This window comes from Zootoca vivipara, chromosome 14 (assembly GCF_963506605.1).
Source record: "Zootoca vivipara chromosome 14, rZooViv1.1, whole genome shotgun sequence".
Classification (NCBI taxonomy): Eukaryota; Metazoa; Chordata; class Lepidosauria; order Squamata; family Lacertidae; genus Zootoca; species Zootoca vivipara.
This window is the reverse complement of record NC_083289.1, coordinates 35,381,235-35,406,072: the sequence shown is the minus strand read 5'-3', so window position 1 is coordinate 35,406,072 and position 24,838 is coordinate 35,381,235. Positions and strand designations below refer to the sequence as shown.

At 46.1% G+C, this 24,838-nt stretch overlaps 1 protein-coding gene across 1 annotated transcript in view; it reads left to right on the top strand.

The window, feature by feature from the left end:
- The window catches only part of FBXL16 (F-box and leucine rich repeat protein 16), a 57,748-nt gene that overhangs the window by 18,600 nt on the left and 14,310 nt on the right, over positions 1–24,838 (top strand). The window lies entirely within an intron of this gene.

Here is a 24,838-nt window from a genome sequence, read left to right as displayed (position 1 = left end):
TCCCACATTGGAGGACAAGGGGATGGGATGCCTAGATGCCCCCCCCCCCCGGGCTCTGGGTTCAGAATGCCAGTGGAATCAAGTGGGAAGTGGGAGAAAGTGAATCAAACCTGGCTCATAGCAAAAACAAAAGGCCTCTATATGTCATCTGTTCCAAGCCATGGCACAGCTAGGGCAAGATGTCAGGGCTGGAGCCCAGCCCTTTGCCCCTACAGCTGATAATGATGGCTGCTGCCCAGGGGGACTGGTAGGATGGAAGGCAGGGAGCCCAACACTAGGTGGCACCAATGACCAGTTGGTAGTTCAGAGCACAAACTTGTAGACTTTGACTATTAAGTGATGGAGGGTAAAATTTTATGTGGGGAGATACTTGCAAGATACAAGGTAAGGCGAGTGCCAGGGGAGGGAGGGATATATAATAATAATAATAATAATAATAATAATAATAATAATAATAACAACAATAACAATAACAACAACAACAACAACAACAACAACAATAATAATAATAATAATAATAATTTATTATTTATACCCCACCCATCTGGCCTGGTTCCCCCAGCCACTCTGGGCGGCTAGAACCATTGTGGGTGCTGCACACTGATTAGCTGGGATTGAAGTGTGACAGAAGAGGGGGTTGTGGTGAGGGGGAAGGATAGTTGGGTGTGGGAGTGAGTGGAGGGTGGCTGGGTGGGTGCTGAGGAGTAAGGGGTAGAGCAGGCAGGATAGGAATGGGACTAGAATTATAAGCACATGCTGAAATTCAAAGCATCCAAACACTGTTATTAGAAGCAAATCATATTAGAACCTGTTACATGCAGCTTTTACTGTTGTACTGTAATAATAATTGCTTAATCCAACCACGTCTCATATTTGGCTAAGCTATCAGGGCTGTGACAAAATAAGTCAGAGATAGTGGTATCAATATGTTGGCAGTGGAATGCCAGCAGCTAGGAGGTTGCTTGAGGTCTTGGGAGCCCAAAGCTGGGAACCCTATAAATCAAATAGCAACCCAGCGGGGTCGAAATGACTTTTCCAAAGCAAAAGGGATGGGTGATTTGAGTCAAAGTAGCCTCTTGGTCTTAAGTGGTGGGCTTGAGTAGGGGAGGGCACGACTGTATCCTTACGGCCCCTCCCCTCCTCAAAATATCCCGAATTCTTTTCTGAATCTGCATGGATGAGCAGGAACGTGAAGAGGAGCAGGGCAGAGGAGAAAATACTTGCAGCGCCCATTATGAGCTCAGGGAGGATTATGTGAGTATCACATGGACGTTCTCTTTTAAAACTGACATGTGGATTCTGGTAATTTAAAGGCAGAGACAGCAAATCCAAAGAAATAGATTTCCTTGCTGTCTCCGATCTTTGATTTGTGGAGTTCAGATGAGTCTATAAATAGCAGGCAAATAGGAACCAGCCTTGGGTTTTCCCCAGTGTATCTGATGGGTTATCGGGAGGTGAGAGGCTGTTGTTTCATTGTCAGGCTGCTGAAACTACATGGGGCCTGGGAGATGAGAGATGTTTGAGGAAGAGGGGGTAGGGCGAGAGTCTTAAGGAGCAAAGTTCCACTTTGGCTCTTGGGAGGTAGAAAGACTGTATAGCTCAATGGCAGAGCACCTGGTTTGCATGCAGAATGTCCTGGGTTCAATTTCCAGCATGTCCAGGTAAGACTGAAAGAGACCTCTGCCTGAAATCCTGGGTAGCCACTGCCAGGCTGTGTAGCCAATGCTGTGAGTGATGGACCAATAAGGCAGCTTCCTGTGTTTCATTTCAAGATCAAGACCCCCTAAATAATTGTCAAACATTGCAGGCAGTAGAAAGAAAGAACACCAAATAACACAGCAAGACCACTAATGAAGAGAAGCAGGGGATGACAACTCACAGTCTGTGATGATACATGGTTTCAGATACGTTTGTGGGGCAATTAAATATAAAATACGGTAGCATCAGCAACTGCCAAGAGTGTCTGGATATATGTAAAAGCCTGTCAAATAGCTGAATAGCTCAACTGGTAGAGCACAAGACTCTTATCCTCAGGGTCGTGGGTCCGAGCTTCACTTTGGGCAAAAAGATTCCTGCATTGCAGGGGGTTGGGCTAGATGACCCTTGGAGTACCTTCCAACTCTGTGATTCTATGGACGAATAATGCCCATCAAAAGCCAGCTGAGAGGCCTTATGTGTGGTGTAAGTACCATTCCATTGGTGGAGAGGAGAAGCTCTAACAGTGCCGCCGCCACCCCCCCCCCCCTTGAAGGGAAAGCTCCCCAAGTGTCAATGTAGTGCCAGTGGTGCTTCCCTCAGCAGCAGTGGGGCTTCAAAGAGGGTGTGCCATTGGGGGCTCATGGAAAGCCTTAGGTCTAGAGAATCCAAAGTCTCCTCATTCCCCTGACTTGCCCATGAGAAGGGCTGGATATTATAATAGTCCTGAGGCTTGCACACTGATTTTTTTTTCTGCCTTTGACATCAATGGGAAGTGCAGAAATTTAAAATGCAATACAGGGATTGGGGAAGAGGGAACTGAAAAATCATCTCCACCCTCAGCTTTGGTCCTGGCCAGAGTGAGCCAAGGCGGCTGAGGCCACGATGCCTCCTCTGCCACAAAATAGCTCTCTCCCCTTTGCACGTACCTTCGGATTGCTTCATTAGTTATTTAGCTGATATGGGGTCAGAAAAATAAGCAGCTGCATTTAATTGGCTTGTTATCACTGAAGCAGTCAATACACGGAACCGAAAGCCTGGGTCGTGTTGATGCACTTTGACATAAATTCAAATTTATTTCCCAATCCCAAATAGTGCAGTCCTCACTACACCTGAAACTCAAGGCCACTTTGCTGGGACATCTGTGCACAACAGCCTGGATTGTATTTTATTTTTGGTTGTGCCCAGCTGTGGCGACAGCAGCATCTGCCCTGAGTGCAACCTGAACTCAGCCCCTAAGCAGGTGAGCATCGTTGGCTTGATTGGGTTTCTTTAATTGAATAAGATAATGGGATGTTATGGTTTCTTTTTAGAGTGGAACTTTCATAACTGTTGATGAAAAGCTAAATATTAGCTCACACTGAGGCTTAGCAAGGGCAGAAGGCTAGGTAGAGTGGCATGATTGCAGCTTCTGATTGGCCCTGTGCCTGCAGCCTAACACAGTCAAGCACTTTTGGACATTGCATCCTCCTGATATTGCTGGGGGTAGGAAAAACTGGAAACATGTAGCATCCAGTGGAATATAGGGGTGGGGAGTTGTTGCCTACAATAGCTGTAAGTAGGAACAGTCTATATCTGACCAGTAAGAGAATTTCAGCAACCATATCCATACAGAACCACAATCATTCCTAAGCATGCCCCATTATTACTTGGGGGGAGGGTCCACAGTTAAAAGTATGGAAATAGCTTAATACAACAGCAGAAGAAAGGGAATGAGATCATGGATGCACACAAGCACACTCACATGCTGCCTTTCCAGGAATTTGCAGCATTCCCAGCCCCATAAGTTCCAAGCACCTGACAGGGATCTTACAATTGAGACAGATAATATATATTGATCTGCCTAAATAAACAACAGGAGCAGAGGTCAACTGGATGACATCAGCTTGCAGAGTGCTCAGCACCATCTGCGAAAGGGATACTAGGGAGGTGCATTATTTATCAGAGAATGGCTTTATTCTTGCCATATGCCTAGTGAGGTTCACCACCCAAAGCTTGCTGAATGCTTAACTGCACAGCTAATTAGACACCCTCCAGGCTACTAGTCAAAGGATCCAGATAAGTCTTTATCCCTCTCTTATTCCCCCTCTCGAAAACAGAGTTATCTAGTTCAGTGGTTGTTTTGTTTTCTCCTTGAGAGCAGCCTGAAGTGCTAACATTAGCAAAAAACTGAGAGCTGCACCCATGAAGCCAGTTGATGATAACCCTTTGTGTATTTGCATTGGGGCTGTGTGCTTCAGTGGGTAGATTAATTGACTAAAGATTTACTCCCACCATTTCCAGGCTGTGCTCTTGAGGCCTTAGAACTCTCCATAGTTCCTCAATGAGAAGGGAAAGTGATGGCTGACTCATTTCCCTACATGTGCTTGAATACAGTGTTTGGGTCCCTGGATATTCTTGTACTCCAACTCCCCTCATCCCCAGCCAGCTTACCCCAATGGTCAAGGATGATGGGAACCGTAGACCAACAAGGTTGAAGAACACAATTTTGATGTACAGTGGTACCTCGGTTTATGAACACAATTGGTTCCGGAAGTCTGTTCATAAACTGAAGCGTTCATAAACTGAAGCGAACTTTCCAATTGAAAGTAATGGAAAGTGGATTAATCCGTTCCAGACGGTCCGCGGAGTAACCGTTCATAAACTGAAGCGAACTTTTCAATTGAAAGTAATGGAAAGTGGATTAATCCATTCCAGAAGCGTTCATAAACTGAAACATGGGTGTAATTGGTTCCGGAAGTCTGTTCATAAACTGAAGCGTTCATAAACTGAAGCGAACTTTCCCATTAAAAGTAATGGAAAGTGAATTAATCCGTTCCAGATGGGTCCGCGGCGTTCATAAACCGAAAATTCATAAACCGAGGTGTTCATAAACCGAGGTTCCACTGTATTGTGTTTCATATTGTGCTCCGACTTCACTTGAGGGCATAGTGAGGCCTGGCAGGGCTAGGCAAACCCTCTTGGGAGCAGAGTGTGCAGTCTGGCATATGTTCCAGAATCCTCTGCAACATGCTAGAATTCCAGATCCCTCGGCGAAACAAGACAATGAGGAAAGGGTACTTTGGAATTAGAAAGAGTGAAGCCCCACTGTGTGTTTATACTTGGAAGGTATTTTTGTAACACTTGGAAGGTGTTTCTGTAATAGAGAATGAAAACAGAAAATATTAGAGATGGCCACTCTTTCTAAGTGGCAACTTATAATATGGTATGATGATGATGATGATGACTTGTTAGATGCTTTTTACCCAAAGGTCACCATTATTTTCCTATATACATAAAAATAGAAGGTGTCATCATGCTTATTTGTTGGCAAACAGAGCACTTGTCTTCAGGAAACATGGCTGAGAAAGGAGAGCTTGGAATATCTTTACCATCAGTCTGCCTACATCTATATCTTCCTGTGTGCCCATATACTGCCTCCCCCAAGATAGGAAGTTCTGTACTCCAGTAGGGGTTCTCAACTGCCTAAATACCTCCGTGCTACATAACTTTGAGCCAGATTGGTCTAAAGACCGTAGTGTTGGATTTAAGTTGGGGAAGACTTGGGTTCAAATTTCTGCTGAGTTGTGTAGTGACTTTGGTGCAGTAAGTGTAATCTTCCTCACAAAGTTATTGTGAGAATGGGGTGGGGGTGGGGGTGGGGAGATGTATGCTTCCCTCCCTGAGCTCTTTGGAAGAATGGTGATATATATATATATATATATATATATATATATATATATATATATATACATACTATTCTTCCTTCAAGAAGCTCAAACCCTCCCCTTCTCTCTTGACACCAGTAGTCATAATTCTTCTCCTATGGACCACTTGAAAATTGCTGTGGGGGTCTCAGTGGATCACTTAATAAACTTTTTTTGGTTCTACAAACCACAGCACATCCATAATTCATATTTTAATAATGGTAGCCTTGCTCTTCTAGTGTGATGGATGCGCCTGTTTTTTGTAAGCAAAATGTTCCACAACCATTCCACGGATCACCTGAATGGAGATTGTGGGCTACCAGGGGACAGAAGCTACAGTTTAAGAGCCTCTGACTCACAACAATCCTGTGAAGTAGGTTAGACTGAGACAGAGTGGCTGGCCGAAGGTCACAAAGTGAGAGTCATGGCTAACTGGGGTGCTGAATAAGAGTTCCCCCACTTCTGGTCACCACCACTTTATAATGGCAATCATTTACTGAATGCAATTGATACATAAGCACCAAACATGTTTGTTTCAAACGTAGCTTTCCTCTTTAAATGGACATGAGACAGATAAGAACTTATCAGCCTCCTGCTTCTCTGTGTTTTTAAAGGGGAAATATGCCTTTGAAATACACCTGCACCATTATTATTATTATTATTATTATTATTATTAATATTAATGTATTACCCACCCTTCACTGTGAGGTCCTAAGGTTATAAAAATTAAAATTCAATGCTGAAAACAGAACAAATTACAGGAGTTTGGTAGGTCCTGAAAACACGTATCTTGGGTGTGGAAGGTAAAGAAGTACATCTTTAGAATATAGCAGAAGCTATATAATGAAGGTGGGGAGAGAATGTGGGGAGAGAATTCCACATCCTGGGAGCTGCTACAGAGAAGAGTCTTCTCATCGGCCTCTTCCTCCACTCCAAACTTCTGAGGGCAGTGGCACTACTCAGGGGACCGCCTCTGCTTATCATAACACCCAAGAGGGACTGCTGGGAAGGAGGCAGTCTTACAAATGTATGAACTTTTGTGATTAAATAATATAATATCTCCTTGGTGCATAAATGTGGGAATGAAATCCAGCAGTTGAATTTCCTAATGTGTGGACAAGAAAGGAGAGAGAGAGAGAGAGAGAGAGAGAAAGAGAGAGAGAGAGAGAGCGCACCAAAGGAGACATAGAACTGGGGCCCAGGCTTCAAAATATTGCAAGGGGAAATGGGTGCATTTTGCAGACATAAAAAACAGCATCTTAGCTCACCCCCATGTACTCTTGGAGACAATAAATATGTGGGCTCTTTAGCCAGGATGGTGTAGAAACTGAGAAGGAAGTCAGAGTGTAAAATGGCTCTGAATGCCCCTGGGTGCTTTGAAAGCCAGAGTGCTTTTGTGTGCTTTGAGGAAAGACCGTGTTTATTCTTCATGACTTCTCTTTAGTTCGTTCCTGCAGCCAGTAGCCATGCAGCGAAGACACGAAAATGGGTTTTTTGGCCTACTGAACTTTTTGCTACTCTCCAAGGTGCTGAAATGCCAGCAATGCACTTGCTTTGCTGTCCAAGGTGCTGAAATTACCGTCACTGTGCTCTTGTGGCCTGAAAACTGTAGGAAACTGCAGTAGGTCAAAGAGGGAGCATAGGAAGCTGCCTTATACCAGGTCAGACCATCTAGCTCAGTAATAAATTATTAGATTCCTGGGGGTGCCTCCCAACTCTAAACTCTCTGGAGCTTCAATTATTTTAAAGGACTGGGCAAAAGTCTGCCATGCACCTTCCATCATGGATAGGTTGTTTAGACTGCAGAGCTAAGTCCAGGAAAGATCTTACGTAGTGTCAGTAATATTATTACTGGCTCTCCAGAATCACTTAGCTGTGATTCCTACGTTGCAGGGGGTTGGACTAGATGACCTTTGGGTTCAACTCTATGATTCTATTATCTCTCTTAGGATGAGTGGGTGCAGTTATAGAATAAGAGGTGCTATTTACATAAATAAATAATAGTAATGATTATTAGCTCAAAGCCCAGCATTCTGGCTCTACTGTGGTTATATAGCTGTGGCGGTTGTTTGTTTTTAAAGATCAGTACTACCCCATCTGTGTTGTATGCCTCAGCCAGATAGGAAGATGCTCACTTTATAAAGATTCTCACACTGTAAAGATGTTCACATGTTTCTTGGAATCTCACCAGGCTACCTGGGAACATCTTTGTGCTGCAGCGTATGAGAGCTGCTTTGAACACCACAGGAGTAAATGCCAAGACTTTTGCTTGAAAAAGGCACAGTAAGGATGGTACATGGGTCAGGGCTATCATGATGGGCAGGGGTGGGGCAATATTTTCAGGCCGAGAACCACAAGGTATTGGGGGCACAATCCATTAGTTTTCCCTCCCCCCACCCCTCTCTCTCTTTCTCAAACAGAGAGCACTATTTCCCATGGAAACCAGCATATATTCAATGCTCAGAAGTTCCGCTTGTCCTTTATGTGTCCTGAGAGCACAAAAGGCAAAACAAATCCCAGTCATCCCAGGGGAAGGATTCAGATAAAGTCAATTTACAGCTGAACTGTGAACGCTGCTAACTTACAGCAACTTACACCAAGCCTCAAACTTCAAAATGGAACTGCATCCCAAAAATTGCATCAGCACAATTGTAAATGCACATATAACTTTCTGCATATTTGCAGGGAACAGGAGTCCACCTCTCTGCTGACACATTTCCCCCTACTTTGATCTTCTTGCTGAGGAAAGGGTTGCAGTCACACACTTTGTTCAACACCAAAGATGTTTCCCCTCTCACCTGCTTCCCCCTGAACAGCTTGTGGGCAGGAGAGGATCCAGAGTGCTGGATGAAATATGACTGCAGGCTACATCTGGCCCATGGTCTCACCTAACATTAGGAGTGTCTGTGCTCATAACCCACATCCAATGTCATTTGGTGGTAAGATGGCAAATCCATGTGGCCTTGATTCACATGGGTGAGTCCTATTGACTGATACTGTTGAGGGTGTGGGATGAGGGTTGGGAAACTCTAGAGCAGGTCAGCATCTCGGTTCAGAAAGTACTGGTACATAGCAAAGGTTGGTTCTTGAGATCATGGGATATTCTGGATCCAGGCAGGATGTCTCTTAGGGCCAGATTGGATCTCTGCTGTTCTTTATAAAATAAACACAAAGCAGATAGATGGATAGATATAGATCACCAACTTACTAATGACTCCTGGATCTTTGCATGAAAAATCAGCAGGTGAAGTTGCCCCCTTCCCCCCTCCATTGCAATGTAGGAGTTCTCCTTCTGCATTCCTATGAAAGATGACTGTTATGTTGAGAAATTGCCTCTGAAGAAGCCAGGCTTGTATCTCTTGGCCGCTTTAACTAGAGGCTGTAAGCTGATCTCTCTTCCAAGGATGCTTGCCAGCTGTGAGCTCAGGATGAGAGAACTCTTAGCTCACATTGTGCCAGTTTGCAGACTGCAAGGTGATCCTCCAATGCAAGGCTCTCCATTTCCGGGCAGCCTCAGCACTACAGAGGGATCATGATTCCTGGCCCACTCCCACCCCTGGGGAATTGCATCCAAACTCAGACTCTGGAGTTTGAGATCAAATGGATGCCTGTTTCTGCTGCGAGTCAAATGGCACTATTGTAACATGTGCATGCCTGACACATGGATGGAAACTGACTCATGATACCCTTGAAGGCAGGAGCAAGTAAGAAGGGCCCACAGGGTGGATTGTGCCAGTGGGCCCAAATTGCACACCTATTGCATCTGTTGACCCTGTGGTTGGCAAGGGGAAAGCCAGGACATGTGCAAGGTGGCTGGATTGGGGGCAAAACAGGTGCGTGCAGTTTCAAGAAAAGCTACAGGTGAACAGACAGCCAGGTCAGCAGGGCATCATTCAGGGCTGGTATTAGTTCAAGGATGTTGGGGGTGAGTAGCTCCAGAGTGCAAGGAGGCCTAGGGCAGCAGCAGCAGCAGCAGCAGCAGCAGCAGCAGCAGCAGCAGCAGCTCCAACTCTCCTGTGGCATCTAGTTCTCTCTCAGTTGTCCTCATTCATCATCATTATAGTCCTAACTTGCTCTCCAAGACAAGACAGTACATAAGAACACAAGAGCCTGATAGATCAGGCCAATAGCCCATCTACTCTAGCATCCTCTTCTCGCAGTGACCAACCAGATGTTTCTTGGAAAACAGCAAGCATGACACGAGCACAAAAGCCCTCTCCCCTCCCCTGGCTTCCAGCAACTGGTATTCAGAAGCATCACTACCACCAACCATGGAAGCGGAACAGAACCATTGTGGCTAGTAGCCCTTGATAGCCTTATCCTCAATTAATTTGTCCAATGTGCATATACTGTACATTCCTGCGTATAAGACTACTTTTGAACCCAGGAAAATCTTCTCAAAAGTCGGGGCTCGTCTCATACGCCGGGTCGTATTTCTTATATGGCGAGTATATCCCAAACTCTATATTTTAACTGAAAAAGTTGGGGGTCGTCTTATACGCCCAGTTGTCTTATGCGCCGGATACAGTATATGTATGTGTGTGTGTGTGTGTGTGGCATTTGTCATTTGTATATTGCTTAATCATTAGCATTTCTAAATTTTTTGGCGTGCATAAAAATGAACCACATGAAAAATAAAATAATAAAAAGTAATCATAAAACCAAGCAGAAACCCGAACACCAGCTGAAAATGCCTCCTGGAATAAGAAAGTATTTTATCATGCACCTAAAGTTTGTGGAGGAGTGATTTGCTAATTGTATTATTGAGCCAAATCGGATCCTATAGTTTGCATTGCTTGCATTGTATGAATTCTGACTGTGTGGCTTAGCCCCATATCCCTGGGATGACTTGCTTAAAATGCTTGTTCTCTTTGCCTCTCTCTGTGTGCCGAAGGGTAATGTAAACAAAACAGGATGCCCAGCTAAGCTATCAAGGCCAGATGACTGTCTTGTCTGATGCTAGCAGTCTGACCAGCAGAACAGGCAAGATAAGTCAAGGCTGCTTGAGGCAGGCACCAGGGCAGCATTAGTCAGCATGTGTTTACGCACATGGCGTACACAGGAAGAGGCGCACACCCCCTTGCGTGCGTGACCCCTTGCGTGCGCACTCTTACAGAGGAGGGGGAAAGAGCCCAAAAGAAGGGTATAAGAAAGCTTTGCAATTTGTGTTGCTTTACTCATGTTGTGGAGGACCACCTTGAGTCTCTCTATATATAGAGATTAAAACTCTTTCTCTGAAACTCAACCCGGTGTCGTTTTGACTATCTTTGTCCTTGCCTGGGTGCAACTTAAAAGGACCCCTTATCAGCAAATAAGGCTGCAAGTTCAGCTTGACTGTGTAATCACAGTCAAGAGGACAGTCCACAGACTTGGGCTCCCAACACGGAATGCATGACTTCTGGTAGTAATGAACTTTGCATGTGAGTCACGGGGCCACTGACTGAGAACCTCCCACGCAAGATCTCAGTGATTGGGCAGGAATATAAAGCATCGTGATATTTCATCATCTTTGTTTATTTATTTGCATTCATTGTGTATCCTGCTTTTCTGCTTAGGAGAAAATGTATAGCACATCAATAAGTGCAACAGAAATGAATGAAAGCAAATCAAAGGCCCCACCCCACCCCTAAAAAACAGAAGGCATCTTAGCGTATTAAAAGGCCTAGTCCACTGGAAAGATTCAAATGCCTGCTGGAATAAAAAGGTTTTTCTCAGCCCATCAAATGGACCTTCCCTGTAATAGCCCCCCTCCCAACCACCCTGTCTCTGGAATGGGTGCCCTAGGGAGGCATGCCTGGCGCCAACTTTACTATCATTTCAGCATCAGGTAAAACCCTTTTTATTCTCTTGGGCATGTGGGGAGATTTAATGATATTGTTGCTACAGCTCCTCAATCCAACCTTCGCAGTGTGTGTGTTTTTTGTTGCTATTGTACTGATACCATGAATTGTCTGAATATGTTTTGTATGAAGTTTTATCTCATAACACACCCACACCCACACCCGATAGATAGATAGATAGATAGATAGATAGATAGATAGATAGAAAATTGCTTTGAGACTTTTTTGGGGGGTACTGTATATATAAACCTAATAAATCAAATTGAAAGGGTAGCAAAGATGGAGCTGGATAGACCTTCCCATGGAAGGATATTCCATATCGATGGTACCACAACCAAGAAGGCTCTGTCAATTCTGTGCATCAGGTGCACCAATAGTGGTAGGGAAGAGGCAGGGAAACATGTGTTGGATCTTAGATGCCACAACAGGCCATTTTGATTGGTGGGTTTACCCACAGGAATAATTTTGTTACACCAAGTGACTTTGTGTCCTTCTTTGCTGTAGGGCAAGGAAAATTCCATCGCCTAGCCTGTCTCCCTATTTGTGTTGGCTGACAGTTAAGAACCAATTCTGTGGCTCAACTTTGAACGTCTTCTATCTTTGTTATGGCTTATAGCTTGGCAAATAAAATTGCTGCTGCTACCTTGCCCTATTTTATAAATGCCCGCAAACACAGGAACAATTTATTGTTTACTCACTGCATTTTTATCCCACCTTTTTCTCCAAGGAGCTCAAAGTGGCGTATATGGTTCTCCCTCTCCTCCTTTAATCCCTGCAACAACCCTGTGAGGTAGGTTAGACCGAGAGGCAGTGACTGGCCCAAGGTCACCCAGTGAGCTTCATGGTCGAGTGGGGATTTGGACTGTGGTCTCACAGGTCCCAGTCCAACACTCTAACCATTATACTACACTGCCTCTCAAAATACATGGCTGCCCCTGTGTGGAGTGCCCCCCCCCCGGGATGGCTGAGAATTCTGAAGTTTCCTTGCAGAAAAGCAGAGGAAGATGGAAGAGATCAAGCACACAGAGAAACACAAGCCCTTGACCACATTGCTCCATACGCTTCTTCAATTTGCTCCCCCACCTTTATGCTTTTTAGCTCTTTTAGCAGCTAACTTTCTCTAGGGATTGGGAGGGGAGGAGCAGGGGACAATCAGCTGCTCAAGGAGAGTGAAGATAAGCAGAGATGAATGGCGGAAAGGTGGTTAGGGGCTCCTGGTTCCTTGTGGGCTTGGCCCTTTGATCCCCTCCAGCTGCCTTTGTCTGCCTTCTGGGTTTCTTCAATCAGTTCTCAACTGTCAGGTCCTGGCACAGATGTGGCTCCTTTGGACGTGATGAATGTTAACACATAGCCAGGCTCTTAGAAGAGAAGCATCCCCATGGGGAATGTTTTCCTGAGCTCCTAATTGATTCCTCCATAGGCAGCGCCTGTCCATCAGCATCACCTTTAATCTCCATCTTCCTGCTCCATTGCATGGGAAACCTCCCGTGTCCATTCTCAGCTCAGTTGCATGGATGGGAGTTCTACCCTGGGTCTACACAGTCACTGTAGAAGGGGAGATTCTCTGCTGTCTCTTCTGTTACTGAGAAGTACCGTACTAAACAGGTTTCTCTGCACACATCCAAGGAGACTTTTAAGTTCTGGCTTCTAGGAAATGTAGTAATTGGATGTTTCCCTCATCTTCCGGAAATGTTATTTACTGCCCAAACATCACTGTAGCTGTGCTTCCCAGCTGGGTCTAATGATCTCCAGCAGTTTGTGTCCAGGTTTGTCTTGCCTAAACTTCACACACACCATGAAGGGTTCTTAGTCACTTCTTGTCCGGCCAAGTAACTGTGGGAGACATACCAATCTATTTGTGCTGCTTCAAGGTGGGGGGGGGAAAGGTGGGTCATTCTAAGTTTCTGGGTATTTGCTAGCGAGAACTTTTTAAATAAGTAGTGTAGTCTGAAGCTGGCAGTGCAATATCTCCCACGCTGTTTCTGCATCATGCATGAACCATTGCAGATTGGCTGCAACTGGGTGGAAAAGAGTTGGCCGTTCTGGGTTTGAGCAAAGACAATCCCCAGTGGTGACTAGTGTGTGTTGGGAGTGGTAGGACAGAAGACAGGGAGCCCAACAGTAGGTGGCGCCATAGCCAATGACAGGCAGAGCCAACGAATCCTAGTTTTGTCCCCATTCTCCTCCTCCCTGGTGAATTCTACAAGGGCAGCACAGAAACTAAGGAGGACGATGTTGACAGCTAGGGCCACGTGTTCAATGAGTTGTAAGTAGGAAGGCAGGCAGGCAGGTGGGGGGCTGTCTGGGGGGCAGGCTGAGTTGCTGGGGCAATGCTCCATTTGCCCTAATGGATCAGCCACCATTGCCTATTCCTTCAGGCCTAATCTGTGCTACACACATATATTGGGCTGTCCGCCAGTGTAGCTGTTGTGACTTCCCCTTGAGAGTCATGGGAAGTATAATTTTGCAAGGGTGCTGAGAATTCTCAGAGACTCTAGCCCAGGCATCCCCAAACTGCGGCCCTCCAGATGTTTTGGCCTACAACTCCCATGATCCCTCCCATGATGTTTGGGGATGCCTGCTCTGACCCACCCCTTCACAGAACTACATTTCCCAGGGTTACCTGTGGAAGGCAGCTGACTGTTAAACCTGTGAGATATGCCACAAGCATCCTCTTGGAGGACCAAATGCCTGACTCCTGGCCTAGGCATCCTTTGCTGAGCATGTCCCACTTCCTTCCTTGCCAGACATCCGCAGCCAACACAAATTGCAGGCTCTCCACACCATGTCATCTGCCTTTTGTGCTGACTGTGCCATAATTATCTGTTTTGATTTGTGTCGCATCCCTCTAATTTAGACGTCCTTGCATGTTGTGCCGCTCATTTCTTCTAATTGCTGCTAGGCGCTCAGCTGACTTCTCTCTCTCTCTCTCTCTCTCTCTCTCTCACACACACACACACACACAAACACACATTTACATCCTCCCCCTTCCCTTTCTCCTCCTACTTCATCTGATTCCAAGTAAATTTAGCATACCTGAAAAGGAGGCAGATGGATCAAACCAACCCCTTGAATCCTGTGACTTTGCAGGAGAGAAAACCACACTGCTGGCAGTTTTAGACTGTCCTGTGGTTGCATTTTGATCTTCACCTATTAGGGTGAAAAGAGCCTTAAAAATCAAAAATCAAAAATAGGACCGGGTCCCTAGAACAGAAGTGCAAGCAGTCTTGGACTTAGAGGTAGATGAATGGTAGATGAATGGGTGAATCTGTTTTCTATCCATGTAACTATCACATGTGTTCATCTAGAAGTCTGCTCCATCCTGTAGCTCCATGGAAGGGTGCATGTCTTGCGTCCAGGAGACTCCAGGTTCAGTTTCTAGACTGAAAGATTCCCTTTCTGAGACCCCAGAGAGCTGCTGCCAGTCAGCATGGACAATACTGAGCTAGATGGACAAATGGTCTGATTCAGAATAAGCTTCCAGGAATGGCCTGGCTCAGTACTCTCTACACTGACGGGCAGCAGCTGTCCAGGGTTTAAGGCAGGCGTATCACTCAGCCCTGTCTGGAGATGCCAGAGACTGAACTTGGATCCTTCTTCATGTCAAGCAAACGTTCCACCACTAAGCTATGGTCCGTCCCTCAATAGGAAGCCCTCCAGCTTGATGAATTGTCATGGACTGGCTGGAGGCAGAGGAGTGCAGGAGGCTGAAAACCTCATTAAAGCACATGTTGATATTATATATGTTGGGATAGGCTTGCCTAAACAAAAATGTTCTGAGCAGGTGCTGAAACAAGTACTGTACAACAAAGGCACCTGCCTGATGTCAATAGACAAGGAGTTCCAAAGTGTAGGTGTTGCCACATTAAAAGCTTCATTTCTTACAAATACAGAATGCATATTATGTGGCATGTGTAACAGCGCCAGTTCTGCAGATGGAAGCAGTTGAGTGGGCGCATGTAGGGTAAGACAAGGGTCAGCAAACTTTTTCAGCAGGGGGCCGGTCCACTGTCCCTCAGACCTTATGGGGGGCTGGACTATATTTTGAAGGAAAAAAATGAACGAATTCCTATGCTCCACAAATAAACCAGAGGTGCATTTTAAATAAAAGGGCACATACTACTCATATAAAAACACGCTGATTCCTGGACCATCCACGGGCCAGATTGAGAAGGCGATTGGGCTAGATCCGCCCCCCCCCGGGCCTTAGTTTGCCTACCCATGGGGTAAGGCAATCTTGCAAACCCCACATCCTGACTTTCTCCAATTGGTGCTAAGCCATGCCTGCCCCTTTAGCATTTCATAAGCAGCAGCTTAGAAGATTACCACAAAAGGAAACTTATACTGAGTCCGACCGTTGCTCCATCCACATCAGCATTCTCTACACTGACTGGCAGTGACTCTCCATGGTTTCAGGCAGGGCCTTCTACCAGCCCTGTCTGGAGATACCAGGCATTGCGTTCTGCATTACAGAGAACATACCTCTAGTTCAAGAGCTGCCCAGTTCAAGTCTGATTTAAAAATAAAGAACCGTAAGAAGGGAGAGCTGGGTGGAGGGTTACAGAATCAGATGCTGGTCAACTGTTTCAGCACCATGGACAGCAGGCAGAGAACACACACAAGGCAACGAACCACAATCTTCCTCACCATGGGGAAATGCACTGTGTACAGTAGTTCTGTTTCAAGTATAGCATTTGTTTTTAAATTTGCATCCATGCATATAAAGGAGCAGGCACAGATTTCCTGCAAATCTGAGCCTTCTTTTCTTCGCTTCATGATGCGTTGCGTCTTCTATGGTGTTATGCAAAGGGTCGCCCCATCCACCCTTTGCTTGTTCACAGCAATTGCAGGAGAACTATGCCTCTGTCCAAGACTGTGGGTAATAGTGTCTCCCAATCTTCGGCTCCCATGCTGGGCTCGCACAATGTGCTTGCTGCCAGTGCTGCAGCAGAGAGGTGTGGGAGGATGTGAGCCCATAATTGGCACCTTTCCTTTGAAGTGAGAGCCTAAAGCTTTTTCCACTTGGGAGTGTGAGGATCTGTGCTAATAAGCCTGATGGCAATGTAGGCACCGGTTGGAATCTACAGAGCCCCCGGCCTCCGAGATCAAAATGGGCCTAGACAGCCTCAGTGGTTCTCCCCCCTTTGCAGTGTGATGAGTCCTAGAGTTGCTTCAGGCCTCACGCCCACACTAAAGATGGAGGCGGCTGGAGATGAGAACCTATTTGCACACTAGGCAGGCTGCAGGGGGGTTGGAATTATGGACTGCACCACTTTAGGATGCAACCGAGGGTGTGAGTGTCATATTTGTGAATACTTTCTCCATGGAAGAGGGGTTTTTTGGGGGGGGGATGCATGTAGTAAACTAGGACACCAGGGAGGGCTAGTTTGTGTAGCTTCTCCCCACGAATGTGGGGGGATACACGCACAGAGAGAGAGGGGGGGGAGAGAGTGTATATACGCATACATGCACACACAGCAAGGAACATAATCCAAAAATTATCATGCCTCATATCATCCCAACAGTGGTTGAAGTGCTGCTTCCTTCTCATCAAATCAGGCTGGTGTAACTCTGTGACTGCTGCGGGACAGAAGGTCGTTTGAAAACCCAGCTTCTGCTTGCAAATCCAAATATGTTCATTTCAAAAACTCCCTTAGTCTAGTAAGCTAGCATCTAAAGGAGCAAGCTGCTTGACACCTTTCTCCATAATGTGTTCTTTACTACATAGAGAGCTTTTTTTTTCACAAAAGGGAGCATATTTTTAAAGTTTGGCATTTGCCTGTCACTACTACGGATGGATCTGTCCATTTTTGTTTCTCTCTGTTCCTCATTTTTCCAGTATTAAATTCAGCTCTCCACATTTCCACATCATGTTGTGATTTTTTCTTAATTGCCCTCATAAAAATTCATCAGCATTTTAGTGTGAATTTATTCAAATAGACAAATTTTCCTAGGCAATTTTGCCTAATATGCATTTTTGTGTGTTATTTTCAATATTATATGCATTTTTATACACACTTGACTGGAGTAATGACATTGTGAAATTCACAGAAGTGTAAATTTCAAAGGATAAGTGTGTTTCAGTTTATGTACTTATCTCAGAAAATGTGATTTAGGTAGGCTTACCTGTAAATGCAGACTGATTTAAATTTCTCCCCCATCTCAAATCACCACCCAGAGCTAGATAAGCTAAAGATGGGGAATCTCAAGCCCATTGACTAAATGTGACTCTCCAGGCCTCTCTCTCCGGCCTTTGAGACTCTCCCTAGGCCACACCCCTTCTTTGTAGGCCACACCCCTCACTGGCTCTGTTTCATGCCTTCCTTGAGTGTTTTTGATGGGCTGGAATGTGTTCTTGAACTATGATTGTGCCTCTTAATTGCCTGGATGGAGGACAGAGAGAAAAAGGGATGTGTGAGTCTGTAATGAAACCAGCTTATTCACCTGGGGGAACAGCAGTTGAATCTGGAGACCCTGGGTAGTTTGGCATCCGTTGTAAACACCCTGCAAACAAATCAGGGTGGAGACTCATTGCCATATAACACATATCCTCCAGCATTTCTCTGATGAAATTAGGGACGTCCCATTCCATAATGATAATTTTACTATTTATACCCCACACATCTTACTGGGTTGCCTCAGCCATTCTGGGCAGCTTCCAACATACATAAGAACATAATAAAACATTAAACATGTAAAAACTTCCCTATATAGGATTGCCTTCAGATAACTGCATACCCTCCAACATTTCTCCAGTGAAAATAGGGGCATCCTAACGAAAAGTGGGACATTGCGGGATCAAATAAGAAACTGGGATGACTTCTCTAAATAAGGGACGTCCCCGGAAAGTAGGGAGACTTGGAGGGTCTGATATTGCAGCCCTGCATTGAGCAGGTCCTCAATAAAGGCAAGGCACTGTCTAATCACCTTGTGAGCTTTGTGCAGGCAAATCAGGATGGATGCTGAACAAACAGGTTGTTTGCAGACAACCTTCTGTGCGGCTGTTAAAAAGGCACAGGAGCCAGCTAACGGAAAGCGGCAACCTTCACGAATCTCTACCTCCACATCAAGCAGGAAAACAACAACAACAACAACACAGATTTTACTTGGCCTTCTCTCTGATTCCCTCCCTCTTCAGCCAGAAATGGGTGTGGTATGGGAAGAAGAGGCTACTGGGAAGCTGGAAGAACCCAGAGGGTTTTGTGGGCAGTCCCCTTATTGGGAAGCTTCCCATTGAGCTTGCCACCCAGCCAGACATAATCTGACTCATTCATATTTATTTACAAACCACCCTTCTCTTCCGCCACCTGGCTTGGGAGTTATCGCCAGGTTCCATCTGCTTGAGGTCGGGATAATTCCAACGGCGGTCTTCCCTTCCCTTGCACCCCCTGCCATGTGCCTAAAATAAATAATCCCCTTAGGGGAGCATACACACATGTGCACGCATGGAGTTGCCAGTTTCACATTGTCAAAAACACGATGCACAAAATGCACACAAGAGAAAAAGATACAATTTTTTGCAGGAACTGTGCCCATGCTGTTGCCTGCACCTAGATGCACATTTAGAAAGAGTGACTCTGATTTAAATGGAAATAGAGGACATGTGACGGGGTGGGGGTGGGGGTGGGGGTGGGGGTGGTGACAGTGACTTCAGGATCTTGATCCAAAGGTCTTTCTCCCATCACTTGCTACCTGTGAGGCTTTTTTTACTGGTTATGATGGGAATAGAGTCTGGGCTCTCTTGCACAGCAAGCATACACTTGACATGCTATGATCCACTTTTCAACCTAAGTGCGCATGGATGGATGCAAGCTTCTACCAAGTCAGTTCACTGGGAAGACAGGGAGATGCCTTAGACTGTGTCAAACACTGACTGGCAGCAGCTCTCCAGGGTTTCAGATAATGAGTCTCTCCCAACCCTCCTGGAGTTGCCAGAGAGTGGACATGGGACCTTCTGCATTTAGAGCAGGTGCTCTACCACCGAGTAATGACCCTAATGAAGAAGAGTCCCCAACTTTCTAAGGCAGTCTATTCTACTATCAAACAGCTTCCACAACCAGGAAGCTCATCCTATCCTTTTGATTGTGATTTGAACTGCCAAGGCTTCGCCTCCAGAGCAGCAATAGCCTTTCTAGATATTCCAGAACTCCCTTAAGACCCATAGCCAATGGTAAGGGATAATGAAAGCTGTAGTCCAGCAACATCCAATGAGAGCCATGCTAGCAATCCCTGCTTGGAACAGTAGGAAAGACATTTGCGCCGTCATATATTGGACCGTGGCAAGGTGGCTATCATAGAAGTGTAGAGTTGGAGGAGATCCCAGGGGCCATCTAGTCCAACCCTCTGCAATGGAGGAATCTCAACTAAAGCATCCAAAACAGCATCATACAGCCTCTTAATTGTCTCTTCTCTAGTCAAGACACACCAACTCCTTTAACCTTGCCTCCTAGGTCCTTGTCAGCTCTGTCAATCTCCTTTGGGGGTCTTCTTTGGAGTGGAGGGTAGGGGTAGGCAAAGATGCAGGGTTGTGATAATAATGCTGGAAGCTGTCTGGTGAAGTATTCAAAACTAGAAGAGTGATGGAAACATATGTTCAGTGGTTGGGATCCCTGTAACTTAGCAGTGGGGAATCCAAGGCGTGAGGATCACATGTGGCCCTCCAGGCCTCACTTTTCGGCCCTCATGGCTCTTCCCAGACTACCCCCTCAAGTGTTTCTGCCTGGGTGGAATATGTCACTGCACTCTGATAACACCTCTTGCTTATCTCTCTCTTTCTGTGCGTTTGTAGAAACTAGCCTACTGCGCAAAGGTACATTTTACCTTCATTGCTGCTCCCACTTTTGCCCATGCCAAAATGCCGGCATGTGGCCCCTGGAAAGTTGCTCCGAAGGAAATGCGGCCCTCTGGCTGAAAAAGGTTCCCTCTCCCTGCCAGAACTCCTGGTTAAAATAGTAAACATTGCAAAAAAAAATCAATCCTGTCTCCTAAGAGAGGGCACGCCTTACTAATCTGCACCATTTAAACAGGGTGCAGAATCTAGTTCTTTTGGCCACTGAGTTCTTGTGGGGCAGAATGTGGGGTGGTGCAAATGGAGAGGCTACCAATGGCTCTTCAGAAGAAGGAGGGATGGAAACCACTCAACATCTGTACTGTATTCCATTCCTCTCCCAGCCAGCTGCCTGAACTGAAGGAAGACCCGTTGCCTGTCAGTGGAGAGGAAAGCATGACTGTTGAGCATCTCTCTCTCCCTCCCTCCCTCCCTCTCTCTCTCTCTCTCTCTCTCTCTCTCTCTCTCTCTCTCTCTCTCTCTCTCTCTCTCTCTCTCTCTGTGTGTGTGTGTGTGTGTCTTTGTGGGGTTTCTCCAAGCCAGCTGGCTCAGCATAGACACAGGCAGTCATCTGCATTGGCACGTGATTGCAAGCAGCGTCCAGGCTGGCAGACAGCAGATCCTAGCCTTGCTTCAAACATGTCTGTGCTGGCGAGTCTTGTGGGATGCAGACTCTTTTGCTTCCTCCCTCCCTCTCCCTTTCAAGGTTTTTTTTTGGGGGGGTGCACCTCCCAAGGCAAATGGGATGCGACAGGCTGTGGGGCTGATGCCATTTTGGGGCCTTCCCATTCCATGGCCTGGCCAGGGGAAGGGACCCTTAATAATTCATGGGCTTATTTATAGACTGAAGAAGCACTTTAGAAACACATCCCGCGAGGGCAAGGGGAAGGCAGTGCCGTTGCCAACTTTTCAACCAGCTGCCGCAGCTGTGCCTTAGTGGCAGGTTGCTGCACAGGTGTTAGGGCATGGGTGGTGTATCTTGGGCCCAAGGGTCAAATGCGGCCCTCCAGGCCTCTCTGTCTGGCCCTTGAGACTCTCCCAGACCACACCCACCCAGCAGACCAATTCCATTCCCTCCTTGGGTGCTTTTGCTTGGCCGGAAAGTGCCCTTGAGTTCTGATCATGCCTTTTGCTTGCCTGAATTTATCAATAGAGATGGGATGTGTGAATGTGCATAGAAAGTAGATTACGGTACAAAAGTTAAATTCACATTCATTACTCTGACCCCTTGGCCTCTGGCCCTGCCCCTCACTGCCGTGTGGCCCCTAGAAAGTTTCCCAGAAGGGAATGCGGTTCTCGGGATGCAAAATGTTCCCTGCATCTGTGTTAGGAGGTAATAACAGGTTGCTTTTGTCATCAAAAGGTTCCCTTGCCAATTTCTGCACCTTAATCTGCTGTTCGGTGCACAAGAGCAGTTCAAAGTGATTTTTTTTCAGGTCAGCTGGCAAGACAAGAAGTAAAGAAGTGTCCCTGCCTCCTCTGCCTAAAATTGCAATTCTCTCCCTGGCTCCCATCCTTTCCACGAAGAAGAACAGCAGCAATTGCTTTATGGCAGTGGGCAGTTGTCATGGCTGCAGAGGTGGCTGATGCCCATTGGGGATGGTGGGGCAGAAGGCAGGGAGTCCAACTGCAGATGGAGTCAGAGCCAATGGCAGGCAGAGCCAACTGGTTCTAGTTTTGACTCCATCCTCCTCCCTGCCGAGTTCTGCAAGAGCAAAACTGAAACGAAGGAGGAAGGAGCTGACGGCTCGTGCCACACCCTGGGGCTGGTTGTAAGAGGGGATCTGGCTGAGAGCAGACTGAGGTTGGTGCCCCATTTGCTCCAAAGAACCAGCCTCCACTTTGTTGTTCTTTTCCAGCAAAGGAGTGTTAACGTGTGGGATGGTGGCAGCCAAATTTCTCCCTCTAGCGGCCAACTTGGATAGGGCCTGAGGATCACTATGGATGGCCTTATAGATGCAGCGAAGGCAGGTGTCTGCATGCTCGGAGGGACCTCCAAGATGGTTTTTTTAAAAAAGTACAAATTGCCTAACACACACACACACACAAACACCTGCATATGGGTGGGAGAACAGGGGAGGTGCAAAAGTTTAACAAGAGAAGGAGGAGGAAGCAAGAGGGCAGAGGGAAATAAGGAAATCCAAGCAACAGTTTGTCTTGGTCCCACACATAGTCTAACTTCCGACAACAGCTGGCTCTTTGTCAATCAATTTCGTGTACTGGAAATAACCATTTGGCGTCTACAAATTCTGATTTGTTACTTGCTGCATGTTTGTGCTAGGTTTTTTTCCCACACACCCCCTTCTTATTAAACATGAAATTCTGTTGAATGCAATACTGAGACGCATAAGATACTGATAATGGCTTACATTAGTAAGGCTTTATTGATTGTGTATGCCTCAGGATGCAAGTGTGCACTTTAGTTCAGAGCTGGCCAGTGTCTGGGCTCTCTGGGGCCCACACTATTCTCTGGACTGAGGGACAGGGCTGGGAATATATTTTACCACATCATCTTGTTCAGCTCTTTAAGTGATCAGGCCCTGTAACCAAGACGGCACCTTCTAGCAGCCAGAGCATCACAGCTATGGTCTGCAAACGCTCTGGTCCAGCAGTGCACTGTGTTGCACACTGTATTGAAGTCAGGCCCTGTGCTGTGACCTGCTAAGCACAAGCCAATCTCCAGACCTATCTTCCCAGCCGCCCATCTCTTGGCTCAGGGAAATCCCTGCTGCAGGCCTGCATTAGGAGTCCTGCCAGGCAGCTGGGTAAAACGGCTCCCTGTAAACAAACCAGAAAAGCTACCCAAGTGTGTGTGAATTCTGAATTTAGGTTCAATGGATAAAGGTAAATGGTAAAGGGACCCCTGACCATTAGGTCCAGTCGTGACCGACTCTGGGGTTGCACGCTCATCTTGCATTATTGGTCGAGGGAGCCGGCATATAGCTTCCAGGTCATGTGGCCAGCATGACAAAGCCGCTTCTGGCAAACCAGAGCAGCACATGGAAATGCCGTTTACCTTCCCGCTGTAGCGGTTCCTATTTATCTACTTGCATTTTGACGTGCTTTCGAACTGCTAGGTTGGCAGGAGCTGGGACCAAGCAACAGGAGCTCACCCCGTCACAGGGATTCGAACCGCCGACCTTCTGATCAGCAAGCCCTAGGCTCAGTGGTTTAACCACAGCACCACCTGGGTCAATGGATAACACATATGCAAAATGAAGTGTGATCTTAAAAGTGTGGGATTTAAAAATATGTAAAATATTTGTATCCTCCTGTTCTAGCAATATTGGGTCCAGCATATAACTAAAGGCAGTAGAGAAATCATGAGGGTTTTTTAAAAAAATAAAAAATGATGATGATGCTTAGGGCCAGAGGTAACTGGAAAGAAAAAGGATGAAGCCTCTTTGGAAACAAGGCACTAGTGGCAGCTGGTGCCCCTTGAGACTGGTAGGGTGGGAGGCAGGGAGCCCAACAGTAGGTGGCGCCAGAGCCCATGTCAGGCAGAGCCAACCCAGTCTAGTTTTGTCTCCACCCTCCACCCAGATTCAATCCGTGGCATTTCTGGGATGGGAAGGGACCTCTGCCTGAAAACCTGGAGAGTTGCTGCCAGTCAAGACAATACTGAGCTAGATAGACCAGTGGTCTGATCTGTGTAAGCCAACTTCCTATGCTCCCTAATCAATTCTCTCCTAGAAGACTAATATTAAACATGTGGGCTTCCCTTGCACCACCACCGCCCACTCTTGCAAGCCCCAGGATTAAGTTGCTATCAAAGCTGCCACCTTTGGTTGCTGTGGTTACTGCTGGAAAGTTTCATTCACATGACAATAGCAGAGCAAGACGAACTCAGCAACAAAGACTCCGCTGAAGGAAAATTGGCTCAATTTCCAACCTTCTGCTTAGTTTACTGGAGAGAGTGGCAGACTCAGGACTAGCACTCGGTGAGGGGGAGGGATCTCTGGGCTGTCAGAGGGAGCTTGGTTAATGGAATGCTGCTTCGTGTAAAACATTCCCCATGGATAGGGATGGGGAAGAAATTCACTGAAAGATATTGTACTGAAAGGGGAATGTATCAAACTTGCAATTTCCAGATCACTGTGAGAACCATAGAATCATAGAGTTGGAAGAGACCACAAGGGTCATCCAGTCCAACCCCCTGCCAAGCAGGAAACACCATCAAAGCATTCCTGACATATGCCTGTCAAGCCTCTGCTTAAAGACCTCCAAAGAAGGAGACTCCACCACACTCCTTGGTAGCAAATTCCACTGCCGAACAGCTCTTACTGTTAGGAAGTTCTTCCTAATGTTTAGGTGGAATCTTCTTTCTTGTAGTTTCAACATATGATCATGCTTCAAAATTCACACATACCTGAATTTTGTGGTGTAGTTTTTCCAAGCAATCAAAGTTTACAAAAATGCATATATTTTAGGGGGAAATGCACATAAAATTAATATATTCGTGAAAATAACATACCTAAATGCATTATATTAGGAAAAGTTGCTTTGCAAAAAGATGTACATTTTGTCAAAAGTGTATGCAAAGATGGGAGAAATTCACACCCAAATGCTGATGAAGTAAACAAAGCAATACCCATTGCCAGTCACAGCCATGCCTCCTCAAAGTCGTACCCACTTCTAAGACTATGCAACCGTCTAAGATTGTACAATAATACTATTATACAATATTAATTAGGGGTGCATTGCAACAGTTAGTGCTGCTCTCCATGTGTTGTCTTTCAGCCAGATTTACTATTTTCTGTAGACATACATGGGCAAATGGTTTGGAGTGT